General features: G+C 40.5%; 1 protein-coding gene across 14 annotated transcripts in view; it reads left to right on the top strand.

Annotated features, from left to right (window-relative positions):
• The window catches only part of LOC112916444 (sodium channel protein type 1 subunit alpha), a 140,936-nt gene that overhangs the window by 10,825 nt on the left and 106,256 nt on the right, over positions 1 to 23,855 (top strand). For 2 of the 14 annotated variants that reach the window (XM_072751837.1, XM_072751831.1), the window contains exon 1: positions 8,188 to 8,488. The exons of 7 other annotated variants lie outside the window; for them this stretch is intronic. The gene's annotated coding sequence lies outside the window, so the exon portion shown is untranslated. Of the gene's footprint in view, positions 1 to 8,187; positions 8,489 to 9,538; positions 9,692 to 23,855 lie in introns of those variants that run through there. 5 more of the 14 variants (XM_072751840.1, XM_072751835.1, XM_025994111.2 and 2 more) reach the window with 4 other exon arrangements.

Genomic DNA, 23,855 nt, shown 5'->3' with positions numbered 1-23,855 from the left:
GAGACTCAGCAGATGTCATCTGTTCACCTTCAGAAAATACCTTCATTCAAAGGCCATGGAAAACATCGAGACAAAGTGGCTCTAGCATAGTAGCTCTTCCCAGCAAGTATTATCTGACTGTAGACCAGCAGGTATAGGAGACCGTATGCAGTGTGGGAGTGCCGCGGCCTGGTGCCCATCCCAACACACATGAGCTCCAAGAGATCCAGGTGAGGCTAAGACATCCCATTGCTCAGCTAGCCAATGCAAATAGGGGCAATCCTAGAACTGGCAACTCAGTTCATGCACTGGAAAATTTCCAAGGAAACCTAGGGGAACTAGGCTAAATGTGGTGATTGTCTGGAGCTCATGCATCTTCTCCCTCAGTTGCTTACCAATCTCTTCCAAAGAGTCTGAAGCACTGAAGCGGGCTTTGCCCATTATTGGCCCACAGTGGAATTCTTGCTTGTCCCAAGAGAAGATAGAAGAGATGATTTGGGTGAGTTTGTGAATGGATTTTTGAAGGTTAGAACTGCTTAGGGATGTGGGAAAGATGTTAATCTCCCCGAAAAAAATGCCATCATAATTCTAATTATATATGTGGAAATCATGGATAGTTTTTCTTGGTAAAGGCGAAGGCTCTCGGTCTTTGAACATGAAAGGAAAAAGATGTCGGTAAACATTCCTTAGGGAAACATGAACTACACGTTTGATTGCTAAGTTATGGCAAAGTTCAGTTTTATTTTGTAAATAAAGAGTTGTCTTCATAAATATCAGCTATTTCTTTTAGTGTAAAGAAAGTCCTCTTCATAAAATAAAATCTAATTAAATCTCTTCAATAGATAGAGAAGTGACATGTTTGATTTAAAAAAATATTTAAAAAAATAAAAAAAGATATTTAAATGGCAAACTGGTTTTGTGGTTCCAATAAGTAATCAATCATATTTTGCTTAGCACTAGCTGTAGCTGACTTTTCTTTGCAAAGGGGGGAAATTGCTATATGTGACAGACCAGGCAAAAACCAGGCATAATGCATAATTGATCTAAGGGAAGGGAAAGAGCACACGTAAGCACAGACTAGAACCCAACACAGTAACTTAGTTTTTTTTTTTTATATTGCTCACATGTTTTCTTTCTTTATATTGATGCGTCTTCTTCTTTGCCCTACTGTAGCAGTAGATCTAAACATAAATATTTATGTTTATTGCTTTAAATATTGTGATGTACTTTGATCTTGTTTTAAGAGCTGAGACTTTATGAAGCTTTTATGTATTTAAAGAAAGAGGCATAAAGCTCAGGCATGTGAAACATAAAATATTTCTTCAATATAAGAAAGTTAACAGGCATACAAATATGGTTTGCTAGACTAAAGAAACAGAAAATATATTTTTAGATTACATTTTGGCTTTTCAGAGAAATTACAGAACTTCCAGATCATTTGCTTACTAGATATTTCCTGGGCCTCTTTTTGGAGCTGCATTCCTGAAAGCTGTCAATGTTACCCTGAGTACCTGGTGCTCTTGCCCTTGAACTTGAACATTTTGTGGTTAATATTTAAGATCAGCATGTGGAGCTAGACTGAAGGACGGTCACTTCTTCACCCTTTGCTAAAACCAATGTTGGTTAGTCCATCACCTTCGTAAACAGTAACTGCAATCATACACACCATCACATCCATCTCTCTGTCAAAACATGAGTGAAAATCAATTGTGGCGTATCTAGAAATACTCCACTCACTTCCATTTTGCTTCTTATGTGCTGATGCACCTACTCAATATTAATTTCCTTCATAGTTAGACAGTGGAAAAAATTTGAATGGACTTTTGTGGTATAAAACTAGCTATGTGACCTTGGACAAGTCACACATTTCTCTTGACATCATTCCTTCTCTCCAAAATAAGAACCTTGTTTAGGTGATCTTTGAGAACTTTCCAATGCCACAATTCCTCAAGGATTATCAAAAGCATATCTGTGAAGCCGTGCTAAAGATTTATGTCAATTGATGTTCTGTTTCATGTGACTTTAAAAGTTGTTTTATCCTGCCTGTAAATCTTAGTGGAATTTGATTCTGGTATTTTGATTCATCAGTACTCAGCAGATGTCATCTGTTCACCTTCAGAAAATGACTTCATTCAACCTCAAACACTGGGGTGTGTTTGGAAATAAAATAAGAAATAAGACATAGATCTTGGTTTCAAAGAGATTAGGGGATGGAGTCCAGGCAGGAGGAGCACAGCAGAGGGTTTGAGGGTGATAGGGCCAGAGGGGAAAGGAAGAAAACCAACTATTAAAGGTGTGAGGGCTCCTGGCTTATCTGGGGAAAGGCAAAGAGTTCGTTATGAAATATGACATTGAACATCCTCAGTAAATATTAATAATGTACTCTTATACTTTAGCTGAAGAAAAAAAAGACCAAAAATAAGCCAGGGCCCCAAATAAGAAAGGATTTAAAACTAAAAATTCATAGAACACTGAAGTAATTTTTTAAAACATTGCTCAAATGATTGTATGATAGAGAAAGAATAATATTATATGAAGGGACAAAAAGTAATTCTGTAATTTAACACCCTTATGAACCAATATTTGCAATGCTGACCTCATCAGATTTAATTCCCTTCCAGGAAATCATGTTTGGGTATTATTATGTCTTGTCCATAAAACCTATGTATTTGGTTTAGGAATATCATTGTTTGCTTCTCCAACACCAACAGCTGCCTATGTAATTAAAAGAAAATTGCAGTGAATCTTTCAACAGGAAGTAACTGCATCCCTGGAAATGGTCATCTGTGGATTTATAATTAAATTCTGGCTTTCATTGCTTTGGGTGGAATGGCAGGGAAGGCAGGGGGTGACTGGGGCATTCTGAGGACCTCCCTCATGATCCCACAACCTCCCCCATTTTTCTCTCTCACTTTAAAAAACAGCATTGTGGTGAGGTAAAAACAAAACAAAACAAAAAACCCCAAACCTTACCATTCATTTTCCTATACTACCAGAAAGAAAGAGGGAGAATCAGAAATAATTTTAGTGACTTTTTAGAAACTTTAAAAAATATTTTCCTGTGTGCCTACGAACGCTGATTCTAGCTACTTGAGAAACATTTTAGAATAGATTCAGGCTCAGTATATTGTAGGTGATTTTAAGAATGGCAATTTGTGAGTGGAAAAGATCATAAATCTGTAACAGGTTTGTTTCAGTAAATTCCGGGGCTAAATGGGGGTGGGGAGCTCAAGTGTGTTGATATCCTGTTTGAAGAAATAACTGGTTTTCTGTCTTTTCTTTCTTTTCTTTTTCTTCTCCCTTTTCTTTTATCTTCTCTTGATTTTCTTTTCTTTTCTTCTTTCTTTTATTTCTTTCATGGAGTGTATGGACTTTACCATGATTTTAAATGTTTATCTTCAAGTCAAGTACTTACAAGATAGCACAAAATTGGCCTATTGGTTTTAGACTATCAAGAAATTGTAACTAAACTTTCTGAAAAACTGGTTAGCTATAGTCCCTAAGAGATGGATCTAAATGACAGTTTCTGAATTTATTTATGTAGCAGGTAAATTCTACCCTCTTTTCTGGCTCATTTTCAGAAGGACAAATTACCTGAAAAGTAAAGTTAGGAGTTTATTATTTTCTGTTAGGAAATGGTTTCCATTTATAAAATAGTGGCTGCTTAAGGCACTATGTTAATAAATGTTTGGAGGACAAGGAATCAGTAGTAAATGTTTGCAGAATAATATATGTGTACACACTACTGGGGAATACATATGTAAAAGCGAAGTCCTGAAGTGGTAAATTATGTTTACTGTAGAATCACAGTTCCACAGTAAACTGTTCTTTAGCTGAGTTTCATTTTCCAATCACATGCGGGCAAAGCTAAGATTTGAAGCCAGGTAATGATACAATGATCCTGTGGATTTAGAATCATAAAGTTGGGTTCAAATTCTGACTCTGGCATATGCAATGAGTATCAGAATCACCATTCCATCAGACCTGCCACCAGCCACAGGCCTGTGCAGCATCCCTATTATATCCTTTGGGACACGATCCCAGGGTCAGACCCCTGCCCAGTTTCAACTCCGGACACCAATATCCTGATCCCTTTCCTTCAGGGAGGACCCAGATTTATGTCACTCAGTGAGCCTAGATTCCCAAACAAGTACAGAAGGGCCTATTCACATTTTCTCCTTTAAAACTCAAACGTCATTTATAATTCTGAGCAAGGGAATCCATAATCCAGAACACAATGATTTGACCATCACTTTGGGATATTTTGCATCAAAGACCAAGGATGAGCTCCTTCTCCCTGCCGAGACCCAAATTAATTAAGAGTTAAATCAACTCTTTTTATAAGGCAGCTGACTAAAAGGTTCAGAACTCCAAGAGGTGGGCACTGAGCATAATGTGTCTTTTTTTTTAAGATTTTATTTATTTATTTATAGACACGGAGAGAGAGAGAGGCAGAGACACAGGCAGAGGGAGAAGCAGGCTCCATGCAGGGAGCCCGATGTGGGACTCGATCCCTAGTCTCCAGCATCACACCCCAGGCTGCAGGCAGCGCCAAACCGCTGTGCCACCGGGGCTGCCCGAGCATAATGTAAAAATTCCCTTTATTTTCTCTGCAAGAAAATGCTAAATAATATTCTGATATTAATCTCCCCGATTCTTCAGCCTTCTGATGCTGAGCTCTCCCCTTGCACTCTCAAAGTTCTAATCACAGCAAGAAGTTCTCCTGTCTGTCCTGGAACTGACTGGCAGAAAAGACCCAGGGCAGCTTTTTCCATCTGAGTGACCTCTCTTCCCCTGTAATACCCAAAATGTACTGACAGCCCCGAGGTCCCATTAGCGCATCCCTTTCTCTTTGGCTCACCCAGCAGTGAACTGCTGCTGCTAGGGCCCAATAGAGCTGTATCAAAGTCACGATCCAATTCTCAGGACAGAACAAGGCAAAGACTAAAGGACATTTTATGCTTTCATTCTCTTTGTTAGAAACCCTCTTATAGGAAAGGCACAGCCTAAGCCTCTTAGCAGGTGAGCAAAGCTGTGTATTCACAGGTGGAAGGATTGTCATATAGGAAATAGCCAGTATATCCTTCCTACCTTCTGAGACAAATTTACAGGGATGGCTAACATTAAGAGTGGGAGGTAAGGGAGGGAAATTATCTTTTCATTCTTTGCAACTGAAAACCTAACCGTGAGAAAGAGAAAATTATATCTCAATAAGTTAACTTGCTGCATAAAGGTAAATAAAATACAGAGCTAGTTCCATAGGGAGTGTAAAATCTGGGAGGTGAATAAGAAATCTAGGTAAAACCCTCAGCACAAGGTCGAAAGAGACAATGCAATAGTGTTAAAATTTAGCACAGAGTTTCATTTTTACTTTATCTTTTGCCAACTTTAATGAATATGTGACTTTAAAAGTGTATACCTCACTAATTTAATAAAAAATCTCATATTTTGGGGTGCTGGGTGGCTCAGTTGGTTAAGTATGCGATTCTTCATCTCAGCTCAGGTCTTGATCTCAGGGTCAGGAGTTCGAGTCTCATACTGGGAGTGGAACTTGCTCAAACAAACAAACAAACAAACACCTCATATTTTGCCTTTATGCCAAGGCTTAAATGAGAAATATTTAAAGTTATCAATGTTGTTAAACTGCTTCAGCTCTGATGAAGGAAATGTCTTGTGTACAGAATGACCAGCTGGTTGTTAAAAATACCCTTTGTGCAATGGGTGGGATATTGGCCTTTTTTTCAGTCTGTATCAGAACAGCCATTTATTCTCTTATGTTCAGTTCTTTCACTTTAATAGGCAACCATATTCCACAAAATGAAACATAAAGCCATTCTGTAATTAACAAAAGAAACATGATTCTAACTACTGAGGAAATAAGAGAGATATTAGAGAAAAAGGAATATGTGAGCTGAAACATGGGTAGAATTTTCCATGTATGGATAGGGGGGCGGGGGGCGGCAGGGAAGATTTATCAAGAGAAGCGAAGACTGTGACCAAAGATACAGAGGTGGAAGGGTTGTGTGTGCAATGAAAATTGGTATGCCTTTCCATTTGTTTAAAGGGTTGGAGTAAACTCCACTATGGAGGGATTCTGATCTGATCTGTTCACTGATGTAACTTCGGTATCTGGAAAAGTGCCTGGCAAAAAATAGCAGAGCTTGAAGAGGTGAATAAATGAAGTACTGGATGCCCAGGATATAAGCAGTATTTGGTAGATTTCAAGGGTTGGGGCATTTGGATTCCTGCAAGGAGTAAACTGGTTAGGACTCTATAGAGTAACAGAAACTGAGTTTAGCTAAGTAAAAAATGGGAGTTTGTGTTTATCATGGAACCCCAAATCAGGAAAGTATCTAGATCTTAGGAAGGACTGGAACTTCTAGAAGTCATTGCAAGTTTTCTGGATCAATCTTTTGTCACAACTCCTTCCACACCTGTGCAATTCCTTGCTCCAGAGCCTGGCCCACCTGGTTTGGTTTGAGTGAAGCGTGAGCCCCACAGCTGCCAGAATCACATGGAGCAGCTCTGTTGGACTTGGTCAGGTGGGCGGACACACACTTCCCTGTCCAGGTCCTCAGGAGCCGGGAGCACAGGGTTGCTGCTGGGGACTAGAGAGGGAGAGCTGTTGAGAGGATTCTTGTGAGCAGCCACTCGAAAGCTTGACTTTTATAATAAGCAACTAGAAGGCATGAAAGCATGTGGCCAATGGTGTTCTTATTTTGTATACCTGTATGTTTAAGCCACGAGCACTGTTCATATGAAATGTTAGCCTAACATTAAAAAAAAAAAATCTCTTAGTTCACATACTTCCCACTTCTTCAGCTCCAACAACTTAGTAATTACTTACTAAATATTGGGCACCTGTCCCTCCAGCTCCCTTCAACACTGCCCTGACTCTACCAGAGACTGAACAGCACCATTTTCCAGACACTGAATAACTTTAATTAATGTCTTCATGCTACCTTGATTGGTTTTGGTGAAAATGCAGATTTGCTGAGATGAATAAGAAATGATTACTTAGTTTCATTCTTTTTATAGGTGAGAAGGTGAGGCCACAAGTAATTTATTTAGAAAAATGGTTCAGTAAATGTTTTGTGAACAGAGAAACAATATATCCTTGTGATTCTAGAACGGGGCTGAGGGGAAAGGTGGACTTTTGAGGATGCTGCAAAGGTCCATAGATTCCAGAGCCAACAGCCTCAGTTTTGCTGCTTTGCAAGTTATGTGTGGCCTGGAGCCTTCCTGATAAGGTTCAGCAAGCCTCAGAATTCTCAGCTGCACGAGGAATAGTCATGATAATATTAATAGTAACTGTTGTACTGCTCTGCAGTAAGGAACAGATAGATGGAGTACTGAAGGCGATGTCATTTAACAAGTGGTAAAGCACATGCGATGATAGTTGTCAACAGTGTGTTAGGTGGAAAACAACCAGGATGAAATACTTACTGCAATTTCTAATCTGCACGTAGTTCATTGTGAGTTTATGCATGGCTGGACGTTAAAGACTGTCTCAGTTTTACAGTACACAACAGAGAAAGTTCTATTCTCAGTTCCTAGAGTTACAAATAGTTTCACGTGGATGCTCCATTGTCTTTGGAACACCTGATAGACATGGCTCCTATAATTCTATCAATAGGGTTTACTTCATTTGACTGAAAACATATATATTTGCTTGCCAAACCATGCTCATGAGTGCTGAAATTGAAGTAAAACTCATGTCTTCTCACACCGAGCTGTTCACTCTAATACAGAACCTCCTACTAACCACAACCTTAAAAGTGAGAAAAATCACAAGCAAATCTTCAAAGGAAAGCCACAGACAAGCAAGAAAGGGCCACCCAACTCTCTCCTGGTGGGATTAGAAGACAAAGCTTTTTCCCCCCCCACAAATTACATAATTTGTAAAGTCAGCAATGATTCATACAATAAAGTAACACAAAGAAAATAAAGACATTTGCAAAAGAAACTCAAGACATTTGCTGGGCTTGAAGGTAGCTATATGTATTTTAAACTTTCTCATCTTTGAGTCGTTGGTGTTTGATATGATAGAACAACTGGAAATGAGGAAGCAAGAATTAGAGAGCCAAGGGGAAGAAGGGAAAGTAAGAAACAGGACAGAGGTTGAGAAGAACCCGTAAATCCGGCCGGCGAGAAAACATTTAGCGTCTGGCCACTAGATGGCGATGTAATGTAAGGTGCTGCCTCGACTTTTTTTTTTTTTTTTTTTTTAAACAAGCTATTTGCTGATTTGTATTAGGTACCATAGAGTGAGGCGAGGATGAAGCCGAGAGGATACTGCAGAGGTCTCTGGTGCATGTGTGTATGTGTGCGTGTGTCCGTGCATCCGTGTCCGTGGGTCCTGCCTCAGTGAGACTGCAGCCCTGGGGAACACTTGGTCGCCTTTTGCAAAAGGAATCCGAACAACTGCAACCGAAGGCACGCGGTTACCGGCCGGCTTCTTGGGAGATGCCGCTCCTCGGTGCAGATGGGTGATTTTCCTTTTCACCAGGTAAGCCGGCTGGTGCTTTCGCTGGGATCTTAGTCACGTTCGTTCTAGTTCTGCCGGCGGAGAAGGAGCCCGCGGTCCCCAGGGGCGGCTGAGCAGGAAGTCCATTTTTGTGAATTCGGACCCGGCGGTCCCCCTCCTCCCTCCCCGCCTCCCCTCCTCCCTCCTCCCTCCCCTTCCCCTCCCCCTCCGCTCTCCACCTTCCGCGAACTGAAACCAGGTTCGCTTTGCAGTCAGCATCCTGATGCAAGATGCGATTCTTTGGCCTGAAATGGCTCGGAGCCCGGCCCGCCTCCATCCTGCCCTAGGGCTCCCCGGAAGCCCCCTCCTTCCCCGGCTTCGGGACGGCGCCGGCTGGCGGGGAGGAGAGGTCACCTCGCTCCTCGGGACGGAGCGGACGTCAGCCCTCGGGCCGCGGCGGGGGCAGGGGGCGGGGGCCGGGGCGCCGCAGGGGAGCAGCCGCGGGGGAGGGCGCCGTTCCGGCCTCGGCCGCCGCGCAGCAGCCCCGGCACCCCCCCGGCACCCCGCCTCCGCCGGCCGCCGCGCAGCAACCCCGGGCCCCCCTCGTCCGCCGGCCGCCGCGCAGCAACCCCGGGCGCCCCCCCCTCCGCCGGCCGCCGCGCAGCAACCCCGGGCCCCCCCCCTCCGCCAGCCGCCGCGCAGCAGCCCCGGGCCCCACCCCCTCCGCCGGCCGCCGCGCAGCAACCCCGGGCGCCCCCCCCCCCCCCGCCGGCCGCCGCGCAGCAACCCCGGGCCCCCCTCCTCCGCCGGCCGCCGCGCAGCAACCGCGAGCTGCTCCGGGGGCTCCTGCTTCTGCTCCTGCGGCTGCGGGCGGGCGCCAGGGCTGGGGCGGCCACGTGAGGCCCTGCAGCCTCCCGGCCCCGGCCCGCCGCGCTCCTACCTGTTGGGGGGCAGGTGCGCGGGGACCTCCCGGCCTCCGCGGCCGCCGCGCCCGCAGCTCCTCGCCGCACGTGGTGGCCGCTGCGGGCCCCACCGCCCAGCCCGGGCTGCTGGTTCCGGAGCCGGGGAGGCCCCGGGGCGCCGGCACCCCCCGGACTGCGGCGGGGCTCGCGCACCTGCGAGGCGTGCTGCGGCCCCTGTGCGTTCACAGGCTCGCCGGGGAGCACAGGACAGATCCCCCCTGAAGCGCCTGAGAGCGGCCCGGGAGGAAGGTGCCCCACAGAAATGGGACATTTCCAGGCTGAGGTTGGTGGTCCCTGCAGAGAGCAGCGGGGAGCTTTCCTCTCCTATTTGCTGCTAGACCTGGCACCCCAGGGTGCCTCCGGTTGGGGCTTCTGCTCGCCCCACTGGGCCTCGGACCCTTCTCGTCCCCCTCGTCCGGGCATTTTTGGAAGAAGAAAATGAAAAACCGTGAAAAACTCCTTTAAACCTCTCCTGTGGGGTGGTTGCTCCTGTGATTGCTGGGAAGCCACTGCATCCCTTTTCTAGGAGCACTGTTGCAATTTAGGCCTTCCTCCACAAAGCTCCTTGAAGAGGGTTTTAGATGGTGGCTATTTTAGGAACATAATGTGTAGACAGGAATGGATGGCCACAGAGATTTACGGGAAAACAATTTCGTGGAGAGGCTGAGGTAACATTATAAACCACCAGAACGGAGCACGGTGGCTGGTTATGTCACATGAACCCGGCAAATGCAATTAGTTTTCATTAAACTCCCTGCAACTCCGTTGTATTGCTTTTTTTTTTTCCCCTTCCCTCTTCATTTGGTTGGTCTGTTCTTTCAAATATATATATGTTTTTAGGTAGCCAACACATCCGAATGCTCCTGCTGGTAAAAGTAATTAATCCATTGGATTTTGCCGCCAATACTAATAGTCTGTTTACAGGGCCCCTCCTTGCTGGGAAATTAAGTATCTGGAGACTCATTTACTAGAGCAGTTTCCCTTTAAGGCATGGTGGAAAGGGTTCCTCCGTCCACGTCCACGGGAGGGGAAGGGAAGGCACAACTGGAGGCCTAATTAATTATACAGCATCCAAGAAGGCACTGGGGATCTCAGCCAGGGTTCTCCATTAGCAACTAGAAATACCGGGGACACAGGGACAGACTGAAGACCCATAAGTAAACTTTATTGCCACCAGCCTAGGGCATGAAAACTCCAGAATCTCATAGAGGAGTCCAGTAAGAATCATTCTAATTCCTTGTACGGAGGGCACCGTCAGGGAACCCAGAGATCCCAGGAGAAAAACTGTAAGAGCACCTCTGTGTGTTGCAGAAAAGGAAGGGAAAAATCTGGGGCTTGTTTGGAGTTAGGCCTACAACCTCACTGACTGGCAGTCCTCGTGGGTTTATACCGGTGTGGGTCTGACACCTGAAAGCACCCCTCCAGAATTTATCCTGGGGGACCGTACAAGGTATTTTAGACCAAATCCATCCCTTCCTGCCTGGTGAACAGCTACCTTGGAAGGGGGAGGGGTGGAGAAAGAGATTACAGGGGAGGGTGGGGAGGGGTTGAGAATCAGCCCTTGATGCTTTTGCTGTCTTCATCTCCGGGTCAATGGGGCTGTGATTTGTGAAGTAATCACTACCCTTTGAAATTCTGAGTAGTCAATTAAGCATGTTTCACATCTCTATTTAGATTATACTTGTGAAAGGTGGGTGTGGGGAAGGGATTTGTTCTCTGAGCAACTGCGGTCAGAAAAGAAATTAAACCAAACTGTGCTTTTCTAACTTTCTCTTTTGTCCGTGTTCCTAGGTTACCCTTTATTATTTTATTTAGCAGAGATGATAGCATTTACTCCATCCCAGCCACTATGAGCAGATCTTTACAAATTTTGTGAGATATGTACTATTATCTTAATTTATGAGATAGGTACTATTATTAATCACCAATTTATGGATAAGGAAGCCAAGGTTTAGTGAGGTTAACTTGCTCTTGGTGAGACAACAAGTGGCAGAGCCCAAACCCAGACGGGCTGGCTGCAGAGTCTCTGGTTTTGACCATCCCTGTGCACCGGTGTGATGGGAGAGCTAGAACTTAACGCAGATGATCAAGACTCAGGTAGTGCAATCTGTATGTGGCAGCTGTAACTCTTGATGTGGAAATGTTGGGGCGCAGAGCCAATGGGCAAGAAAGACTTGCCCGTTGACCAGCTTAAGAAAGACTTCTTGAGGCACCTGTGGTGCAGAAAGTGTGGTTGTATTAAAGCACTGGACAGGATCCATGGGCAGAAAGAGCTGCACTGGAGTTGTGAGGAGTGACCCAGTATATACGTTCAGGTTGGGAGGGGGTTAGGGAGAGCGTGAATCTCTGAGGAATTTGGAGCCAAGGTTTCCAGGACCTGAGAGGCTAAACAGTTTGTTGTTAGGAAAAAGGTCATTTACTAGGAAATGACTAGGAAAACCTCAGTCATGAGATGCTTCAGGTGTATCCACGGGCCATATTGGTTAGGGGATGATTGCTAACGTATATATTGGGGGGTAGAGATAAATGAAGCTTCTAGAGGAATTGTGATATGTTAAAGCAGACTTACCAGATCCTGGAGGTGGATTAATATAAAATTAAGATTGCCTTTTGCCTTTAGTACAGTATCGCCATAGGCAGTTGAGTTCCTAGAGGAAGGTCACTCTGCCCGGCCCAAGGACCTGTCAATGGGCTGTAAGTTGTAAAGAAATTTTTTTTTTCTTTTGCCTTTGTTCCCCATGTCAATTCATCTGAAACTTCATGTACTCTGATTTAGAATGATTTCCTAAATGTACTATACTCATTCACTGGGGGAAAACAAACAAACAAACAAAAGCCAAGTTGTGCCCTCCTATAGTATAGGACAGTCCCTATGCTAGGTACAGGAATACAATAAGACGAAAATCCCTGCCCACCTGGTGCCTTCAGCCTCGTGTTAGAGTTAGTAGGCTTATCAGTGTGGAAGGAAATAACAGAGAAGATACGCTCCTTGAAGAACAATAAAGTAGGGTAAGGCAATACTGAAGATGACAGGGGCATGCAGAGAGAAGGCAAAAGAGGTGCAGAAAGCAATTTTTACCTGCAAAAGGTGAGAAGAGCATTCAGGGTTGAAGGAAGGAAGAAAACAAATAGGTCCCCTCAGGGCACAGTGTCTCCCAGGTCTAGGGAGTGGCACCTGCCTTGTTAGCAATCCCCAGAGGAGAATTGGAAGGACTTGGGGGCCACACAGGTGACCAACTAGATCTCTGGAGCCCTGGCAGTGTACTTCGGGCTCTTATTATCCCTGGCATTTATAAAAACAAACCAAGGAACAAGGTCAAGTAAATTTAAGTCGCACGTTCAATGGTGACAAGTAACTGGTTAAAACAACAACAACAGAACAAACCTAAAACACTCATTTTTACACACTGAAAAGTTTTGACAATTTGTAAAGTTCTGTGAAAAATGCTGTTTCCTAAAATGCAGTAAAATTGGCTCAAAAATGTTTAAAAGGCACTGTTTAAAAGGCACTATTTAATAAAACAAAACAAAACAAAACACTGAGATCTTTGGTTAGATGGCCGCATATAAACAGTTAAGATTAAAAAACAAACAGACAAACACCTGGTACATCTTGCTTACACTTCAGCACTGGCCCCTGAAATGGCTAAATTTGGGAGATGTGGGTTGATGGTGAGGATAGAAACCACTCTGGCATCCCTTAGGTTGGTTAGGATGCAGTAGGCACTCAGGACTGTTTGAACAAATCTTTTTTTGCAAAAGAATTAACAGGATCTCAAAATAACATGGTAAACTATAAATATCAGCTTTCATTTTTATCTATATTAAATATTTGTTAGGTTTGTATTCCCCCGGAATTCACATTCTAATGGTTTATCTTTTTAGTCTCCGCTATTTGCTCCCACTCCTTCTCAGTTACCTACAAACATTGTAATTTGTCTCCAGCAAGTGTGAAATTCTCTTCTTAGAATGAACCTTGCTTCTAACTCTGTATGTGGCCAAAGTCCTTTCCTTCTCTTAGGACCTCTTCCTCCCTTGGTGCTCTGCCCACAACCTTAGCTTGAACTTGGGTGGAAACATCCCTAATTTTTGGCTTTAATTTTTTCTTTTGTCATTTGTGCTTTTGATGTCATATATATGAAACCATCACCTAAGCCAAGGTCTTTCCAATTTCTTTCTTTCTTTCTATTCTATTTATGGTTTTAGCATTTACATTTATGTCTGTGATTCATTCTGAGTCAATCTTTGTAAATAACGTGAAGCAGGGATCCAACTTCATTCATTTGCATGTTGATAGCCAGTTGTCCCAGCACCAGTTCCTTACCAAACTTAAACTTGTCTGAACACCTGATACATAGTAGACCAAGGTCCAAGATATGGGTTTTGAAGCAAAGAAAGCCCTACTATCAGAAGGGCAAATCAATGAAAAGACAGATCATTCCCAATGTTGCCTTGCCCTGTTGAGCCTAGGGACTGCTTCTCTATGTTGGGGGAGGAAGATAAACACTCGTGGGGAAGGTGAGGCATATCTTGAAACCTTGAGGTAAGAGAAGGCTTGAAGCAATCTGGAGGTAAGCATTCTTCCAGACACTGAGGAGCCATTTGGGACCTGGTACGATCGGGTACGTCGGATTTTAAGACAACTGCTACCCTCCAGCACCCAGTGCGTTTCTACAATCAGTGGATAAACAGAGAATAGGGGTAAAAAGGCAAAGTTAATGACTGATCATACAGGAGGCGAGGAGGTACACAAAACATGATTAAGTAGAGGTCAAAACAGAATGTGGAGTTAATAATGCAACTAATACAACTGTAGTTGTCTTTATGCTTTCAAAACGGACCCAGGAATAAAGTCTTTGGCCTCAGATTATTGGAAAGACTATTGTTTCCCCACTGAATTGTCATGTTAATCCTGTTGGCCTGGTTGTATTTTCCATGCATCTGTGTTTTTAGCATCAGTTAGTACACACACACCAGGTAGTACAACCATAGTGCTATGGTTGCCTTTCTTTTTTTAAGAAATGAGCGGTAAGACTCTCCCTTTTTGAGAATCTATATAACTAAGATAATTGTTACACATACCTGTAACTGCTAAGCACTTTTTTAACCTAACTTCATGTCAAAATTTTTCTTATAGTTGAAAACATATTTATTTGTGTCTCTCCTGGAAATATAATGAGGTGATGAGTAATGATCAGCTAATGTTTTTGCAGAAAGATTATTAGTACTTTCTAAGAAACATCCCTACTATATTGCACATGCCCTAGCAAACTTACACAAACACTATCCATGTTCTTTATAATATGTTTCTAGTCTACTTTTGTTTCATGAACACCATTGGGAGAAAATCATTGAATTTAAAATAGAGGAGTACCATCCAAATAGGGTTGCTTGTTGCATTGGTTTGCCAGGGCTGCCATAATAAAATGCCACAGACCAAACAAGAGAAGTTTATTTCTCTTAGTTCTATTAGTTCTAGAGGCCGGGAGTCCAAGGTCAAGGTGTTCTCAGGTTTGATTTTTCCTGAGTCTCTCAGGAACTTGCTGATGGCAACCTTCTATGTCCCCACACAGTTTTTAATTTATGTGTATGGTTCCCTAACATCTTTTTTTGTGTCCAAGTTTCCTCTTCTTATGAGGACACCAGTCAAATTGTAATGGAGATCCCCTCACAACCTCATCTCAACTTAATCACCTCTTTAAAGACCCTGTCTCCAGACACAGTCACATTCTGATGTTCTAGGGGTTACTTTGACTTATGAATTCTGAGGGGGACAATCCAGCCTATACCAGTTGCCGTTGGTATACTAATGACTGCTAAGATAATGAACAAAGAAGATAGAAACTGATAAGCTATTTCTTGTTATTGATAAAATTATTGTTGTTATATTAATGGTGAGTTTGCATTATTCTTAACTTTCTCCCACTGCATAATGAGGAGTTGTCTGTATATGTGTTAATAGTCCAATAAAGGCAATTAATCTGGCTTCTATATAAAGGGGCATGATGAATAACAAAGTGGGCAGAAACAAAAAAGCAGTGACATTGATTACACTTGTGTGCCTGTAATGTCATGTTTGTATTCATAATCTATGAGTTTACTTAGCTAAGACTCTTACTTGTTTCAATTAGAGAAGTGACATAAAAGGATATAAAACTTAGGAATCCATGAAGAATTTATAAATAATTAATTTCAAAGTGCTTCAATAAGCAACTGAAACTGAGATTAATTTAAGTATAAAAGTAATTTCTTAGAAAATTAGTATAGTTCATGCAGTTGAAGAATAGTTGAAACCTAGACTGGAAATGACAAGAATTAGGAAGGTAAAGACAGTCAGCTAGCCCTTACTTTGGACTTTCTGGTGGTTTCTGGTGGATTTTCTGTAGGTTTCTGGTGGACTTCCTGGTGGTTTCTACAAGTTACTGTTATCTCCTAGGATGAACTCATTCAACTACTTAAAGCTTTTTCTTTTTCTTTTTCTTTTTCTTTTTCTTTTTCTTTTTCTTTTTCTTTTTCTTTCTTCTCTCTCTCTCTCTCTCTCTCTCTCTCTCTCTTTTTCTTTGGATTGAAAATTTTTTTTATTATTTATTTATGATAGTCATACAGAGAGAGAGAGAGGCAGAGACACAGGCAGAGGGAGAAGCAGGCTCCATGCACCGGGAGCCCGACATGGACCTCGATCCCTGGTCTCCAGGATCGCGCCCTGGGCCAAAGGCAGGCGCCAAACCGCTGCGCCACCCAGGGATCCCCTTTGGATTGAAAATTAAAACTCCAGGAAGTGAGCATTTTTTTGGTCAAGTTTGGATTATAAATCTGATCCCTAGTTAAGGGTGAACTGAACCCTTCCACTGACAGTACTACCAAACTATTCCCTGTTTAGGAAGAATAATTTCACCCAAACAGAATTTTTTTAAAATTGAAAACAATCTATATATACAATGTTAGCAAAATGGTTAAATAAACCATGGTCCTTACAAATAATGAGATTTTATAGAGCCATTAAACATAATGTTTCAGGAATGTTTACTTCTCTGCACAATTACCCAGGGTATAATGGGTACATAAAAAGTACCATACAAACATATATATCTGGTATGATCTCAGTAATGAAAAACAAATAGCGAGTATTTTTTCTTAGGAAAAGAAAAACTGGAAAGAATGTAACAGTTATTTCCAGTTTATAGAGATTATGATTTTTACTTTCTATTTTATAAATTTTCATTTAAAAAATAGAATAGTGTATCTTATTTTTCTTATAACAAAAGAAGTACTTGCTCATTACATAAAGCAAGAAGGAAAGTATAGAAGAATAAAGATGATAAAATGACCTCTACTCTATATAAGCAAAATTATTACTATTATTAATTTATTTTGGGATCTCCCAGTGGCTCAGTGGTTTAGTGCCTGCCTCCAGACCAGGGCGTGATCCTGGAGTCCCGGGATCGAGTCCTGCATTGGGCTCCCTGCATGGGGCCTGCTTCTCCCTCTGCCTGTGTCTCTGCCTCACTCTCTCTGTCTCTCATGAATAAATAAATAAATAAATAATCTTAAAAAAATAATTTATTTTATATGCTAAAGTATTTTTTGTACAAGTTCTCCAAAATAAGCATGTGTTGTTTTAAAACTCAGAATAAAAGTTAGCATTCAGGGGTGCCTGGCTGGTTCAGTCCATGGAGCATGAGACTCTTGATCTTGAGGTTGATTGTGAGCCCTACACTGGGTAAAGAGATTACTTAAATATAATAATATTTTTTAAAACGTTAGCTAATACATTACTTTTCAAATGGATTTGGGTAAATCTATTTTGTATAAAGATCCTTATTGTATCTGTATCAAAATAGTAAATTCAATATAAAGTCATTAAAGAAACAGTTGAATGTTTGAATATTTTATCAGCCCATGAATTCTCTATGATAAAATTAGTATTCTGTAAATTTGATAACCATAGATGAGCTTTGGAAAGGGGGCTAAAGTAAAGTTAGCTTTAAATGTCATAGGAGTATTGTTCTAAAAATTGTGTAATTTGATCTAACCTTTCCCTTTAGAATTCAGCAGCATTTTAGGAAAGTCCTCTTATATTTGTGACACACCTATTGTTTGCAATGGATTGCTTTAGTAAAAATTGACCTCAGGCTGAGAACATTAAAAGCAGACCAAAAACCCCTATTAAATACTTTTGCAGTTTATACATGATTTTTTAAAAAGATTTTATTTATTTATTTGAGAGAGAGAAAGAATGAATGGGAAGGGGGGGCAGGGTGAGGAGGAGGGGCAGAGGGAGATGGAGAAGCAGACTCCTCACTGAGCAGGGAACCCAAGGTAGCCACTCAACTAACTGAGCCACCCAGGTCCCCCTGTACATAAATTTTTAAACTACTTTGAATAAAACCCATCAAATTGGCAAAATCAGTTTATAAGATTAACACATAGGGTAGTAAGAGTATGTTAACAACGTATACTATTAAGCCAGAGGACAGGGTGGAGCAGTGAGGGTCATTATTAGTATATGTGGCATTTGGAGATGTGGAATTATTTGTGTGGAGAGTATTTAGTAGGACAAGTCTGTGTGGAGGAACAGATGGCTAATTGCAAGTCTTAGATGACAATATCTAGATTATTTTTAAGCAAATACTAATAATTTTAAAATTGAAGAGAAGTATTGAATACAGAAAAGAAACCAGAGTTCAGGATTTCTGATCCTATAGTCATAGAGGAGAAAAAACTAGGAGAATTCTGTCACATGAAATATTTCAGCCTAAGAAATTCAGTGGATTTGAAAATCCTGGAAAGAGTTACTTTGAGACTTGACAAATGCTACCAGGCAGCAGTTTTTCTATTATCCTGGAATGTGATATGCCATTTAAAAAGGCCAGTGGTATTTTGGGCTATGTATGTCAGTGTGTTGGTACAAAACCAAAGAGGCAACAGACTGGTTTCAGGTCTAGAATGCCATAATTTCAGTGGGCCTTGGCGGTTCGGGTTTCCAGTGATTTGAGGAGTCTGTAAGATTGCACACCAATATTTAAGGCATTTAGAGGTTTATAGATCAACCTGTTTGAATGAAGGCAAGACTGACTTTTGAAGACATTCCAAAAGAGGATGTTTGAACATAATTAGGAACTTAAATAGACATCAGTAAGCAAAGAAAAAAGAAAACATGAGGGTGGACTCCATAAAACTCCCTATGGAATAAGAAAGACTGGAATCTCCGCTCATTCTCCTATCTTATTCTCCTTTACCCTCTCTCTCTCTCTTTTTTTTTTTTTCTTTTTGTTTTTAGGCATTTTGCTGAGATCAAGAGTCGGACACTTAACTGATTTGGCCATGCTGGAACCTCTGTTTTTGTACTTCATTTCTAACACTCCTTCCACTCAGTGGTTATCTAAAAATATTTCCACAATCATATTCTCAATATGTTCATAGTCTTTGATGCATACAGAATGTAATACAAAAAAAATTGAAAAATTACTAACATGATTTCAACAGTTATTTTCAAAATGTGTCCCACAGTCTGCTCTAAGATCCCTTGAAGCCTTTTAGGGAGTCCATCGGTCAAAACTACCTTCAGAATCATACAAAATAATTTTTCCTTTTTTCAGTATATTGACATTTACCCTTATGATACAAGAATGATTAAAACTCCTAGTCTTGGGAGCCTGGGTGACTCAGTGGTTGAGCATCTATCTTTGGCTCAGGACGTGATCCTGGAGTTCTGGGATCGAGTCCCACATTGGGCTCCTGCGATGAGTCTGCTTCTCCCTCTGCCTATGTCTCTGCCTTCTCTGTGTCTCTCATGAATAAATAAATAAAATCTTTGAAAAAATATATTAAAAAAAAGAACAAAAAAAAAAAAAAAGAAAAGAAAAAAACTCCTAGCCTTAAACTTATTAAGACAGAGGCACCAAACTGGACTAGTAGTCATTTGTATTTTTCACTGCCATTCACTCCCTGTAAAAACAGGTAAATTAATTAATTAATTAAATTAAAAGCCAGTTATAATATTCTGTGTGCTGAAATGGGAAATATGCATAAAGAGTATGTGCCACATTCCAAAGTATGATGATGGGGGATCCTTTGGTAGCTCAGCGGTTTAGTGCCTGCCTTCAGCCCAGGCATGATCCTGGAGTCCTGGGATCGAGTTCTGCACCAGGCTCCCCTCATGGAGCCTGCTTCCCCCTCTGCCTATGTCTCTGTGTCTCTCATAAATAAATAAATAAAATCTTAAGGAAAAAAAAAAACAAAGTATGATGATGGTTGACTCAAAAGAAAGCACTGTGCAGTTGTTTGAGTTACAAACTGAACTGGCTGCTTTTCCATGGAAGATCATTTTTACTTGAAAGAATGACTGACAGACAAATTGTGGTCATTCAGACTTGGCTGTTTGGCAATTTTTTGAAAATGAAACAAGCCTGTCATTTCAAGAAAAATAGCTGAGAATATTTGTTACCACTGACAGCATTGGAGCTTTCAAGAGAAAGTTAGAATTTTTGAAAACTTTCTCTGAACTCAGCAGCTTCTCAAAACTTAAAGGATTTTCTGGTACAATTAGTAGTGCTGTTAACAGATGGATAATGAAATGTTTCAACATCTCAGAGATCTGCGTCAGTCAGTCAACCGATACATTTACAAATGAACAATATATAATGGCACAAAATCATACATGGATAATGGATCCATTCAAAGTGTAAGATAGACCAATGGTAATGGTTTCAGATTCCAGTTGTCTGGTTTCTGTAGACTTATCAAAGAAGACTGTTCACAATTAAGAGAAAAGGCTATTAAAACTTTCAAACTACAAATCTCGTGTGAGGCCAGATTTTCTTCATCCAAATGTAGACTATAATAGATTGAATGCAGAAGCTGATTTAAGAATCTAGACATTAAGCCAGACATTAAAGAAATTCACAAATTTATAAAATAGCACCACACTCTCAGATTTTTTCTTTTAGAACTATGATTATTTTCACTTAAAATATTATTTTTTTTAACATGTGATTGGTTTGTTGTTATTTATAAATTAATATTTTATGATTTCTCTATTTTAACTTCTAATATCTTAAATATTAGATAAGATATCTAACATCTTAAAAAACTTCACCCATACAAACAAAAGCTTTTGGGGATCCTCAATAATATTAACAATATAGAGGATCCTGAGACCAAAACTTTATATGACAAGGATAATTTGATAATTCATCAGATTCAATGGTACATTTATGGCTGTTACATGGTAGACATGGACTTGTTCAGGTTATTATAATGCAGGTTAACTCAGTCCCTGGAAGTTATGCTGATAGAGAAAATATTTGTCACATTATACCAGTAAGTTTTCCATTACTATAATATGAGCTGCACACATCATCAGTTTAGTTCAATAAGTTCTAGTAAAAATAAACAAAAAATCTTGCAGAGTAAATCAGAGTCATAAGAGATAAATGCTAACACTTTTTATTTTTTATTATTATTGTTCTTTTAGGGAGAGAGGGCACAAGTGAGTGAGGGGGAGGAGCAGAGGGAGAGAGACCATCTCAAGCAGACTCCCTGCTGGGCGCAGAGCCCAACGTGGTGCTCCATCTCAGTAGCCTAAGATCATGACCTGAGCCAAAATTAAGAGTCGGTGGCTTAACTGAGGGAACCTCCCAGGCACCTTACAATGTTCTAACACTCTTGTTTGGACTTTCATCATCCTTCAACTAAACCAATGGAAGAATGTTCTGTTGGTCTTCTCCCCTACTTGGAGTCAGCCCTCCACACAGTCACCAGTGACCTTTCTAACAAGCACATCAATTCACTACTTTTTGAGACTCTAAGTGATGTCCTGGGGTAAAAACCAAATTTCTTCAGGACAGCTGGCTTCTGTGAGCTGTCTAGGTTTCTCTCTTCCCCATGGCCCATCTACCCTACCATTAGTCTTGCAGAACGAATTGCATTTCTGTGATTATCTACAGCTGTTTCTGTCTCCAAGTCTTTGCTACTGCTTCTTTTTCTGCCTAAAAAGCCATCAGTGCTTCCTCTGGCGAGAAGGCTTCATTTCCCTGTTGTGGTGCGGCTGTGCTGGGGTATGCTTCAATCACAGCACCAGTGGTACTTTTAGTGTGCTTATTTCTCGGCCTCCCTCTCCTGTCTTGTACCTTCTTTGCGACACTGGCCAACCCGGTGTCTACTGTGACTAAATATTACTACCACTGGCTACTTCAGTTTGGAGCACATAGGTACCCAACAGATAAACATCTGCTTATGAAAATGAAACAAAACCAAAAAGAATTTTTGGCTAAGGTCTAACACCTGACAGTTCTATACTTTAATATGCTTCTTTACAATACCACTTTTATAAAACTATACATAAGAATTATATAGTAATTTTAATAATTCTTTTATTTCTTACGCAAGTTCCAAACTCCTATTATAGAGCCCATATATATTACAATTACACTGTTTTTCAAAGTAATTCTTAATGTTTTTTTCTTATTAATTTTAGCATCATGAATTGATTTAATATTTTATTACTTCCTTTATTGTCATTTTATGGCATATGTTGTTTTCATACTTGAATCTAACTTATATAATTATCCAAGTATGATTATCTATAGTTGTAGAATGTATAAATAGTTACTATAGATAAACTTAGAATATTTAGAAAAGTATAATGGAGGAAATAATAGTCACAATCTTATTATCGTTTATGTATTTTTTCCCACAATAATAATAGGATGTTGTTTTTAATATTTTCCTCTAAATAATTTTTAGTTTTGTTTGCATTATAGGATTCCTATACTGTTTTCAGTTTAGTGTCAGGTGCTGTATCTTAAACATTTTTTTCATGCCATCAGAAATAATCCAATAATATAATTTTAATGGCTCCATATATTCCATCATTGAGCCTTACATTTATTTAATTATCCCTACAGTCTATTACTCCATATTATATTTATGATTAGCATATGTGCTGACTGCATAGTCTGATAGACAGTGAGTGGAAATATTGACCAATAACATTGATTCAGCATTATAATAATAGTCACAGTTAATAGACCCTGAAGTAGAGTGGTCAGAAAGGTGGTCAGAGCAAGAAATAACTTTTTCCATCACTCATTTTTTTTCATTTACTATTCATTCACTTAACAAGTATATATTGAGAACCTACTTTGTATAAGACTAGTGTTAAAGGTTATGTATAAGAATGCCAAGATACCACACCTAAGTATTAGATTCTAAATAAAAAAATATAAGCTAGGTATATAAATTATTCTTAGAAAGATGGAATGCATTACTCTTTGAATCTCTGAACATATTTTATTCCATCTTTAAGCTTCAATACTACAGAACTTAGGAAAATCAATGTTCTTCTTTACATGTACTAGTCTCTTCATATAAATGGGGTACTGTGCCTTCATCAGTAATAATAGGATTCAAAATTCCAGGCAGCCTGGGTGGCTCAGCGGTTTAGTGCCGCCTTCATCCCATGGCGTGATCTTGGAGACCCAGGATCGAGTCCCATGTTGGGCTCCCTGCATGGAGCCTGCTTCTCCCTCTGCCTGTGTCTCTGCCTCTCTCTCTCTGTGTCTCTCATGAAGAAATAAATAAAATATTTTTTAAAAAGGATTCAAAATTCCAAATTAAATTTAGAACAAAGATTTTTTTTGTTATAATGCCTAACATAACATCAAAGAATTAATAGATATTCTGTAAGGAGTAACAATTCTTTTTTATATAAAGATTTTATTTATTTATTCATCAGAGACGCACACAGAGAGAGAGAGAAGCAGGGACACAGGCAGAGGGAGAAGCAAGCTCCATGCAGGGAGCCCAGTGTGGGACTTGATCCTGGGACCCCAGGATCACACCCTGGGCTGAAGGCAGGTGCTCAACCGCTGAGCCACCCAGGTGTCCCAAGGAGTAATAATTCTTGATTTTAGGAAAAAAGAAAATTAGGTAAAGAAATACATTCATGTCCTTTACTATAAAATGTTCTGTATTTTAGTTTTGACTATTGTTGAATTTTGAATTATTATGCTTTTGCATCTCTCACTCTTGGGAGACGGGATTGTTTTTCCAGTTATTTTATTGATTAATTCAGCAGCGATTTACTGTATACCATTTATGAAGAAAGAACTTTGTACGGTTTAGTGATGAATGCCAAGGTGGTGGCTGTCCTCAGGTGCTTATGGACTAAGACAGAAAATGAGACATATTCACAAGTAGGGTTAAGGTGGGTAGAAGTCAGCAAGTAATGTAAGAGTTGCAGTTAAATGCTTATGGGAATTCAAAGATGACTTGCTCTTTGTTTTGGAGAACTGCCAGTGAATGAAGAAGTTAAGTCTATATGACAGCAAATTTGCCTCCACGTTGGCTTATAAAAGTAGTTAAAGAGATCAACAAAGAGTAGGCAGTAAGTATATGATGGATAAAAATAAATGAAACATAGGTAGCTAATAAGTATAGCCTGT

The sequence above is a fragment of the Vulpes vulpes genome, chromosome 3 (genome assembly GCF_048418805.1).
Source record: "Vulpes vulpes isolate BD-2025 chromosome 3, VulVul3, whole genome shotgun sequence".
Classification (NCBI taxonomy): Eukaryota; Metazoa; Chordata; class Mammalia; order Carnivora; family Canidae; genus Vulpes; species Vulpes vulpes.
This window is presented reverse-complemented; position numbering and strand designations above follow the sequence as displayed.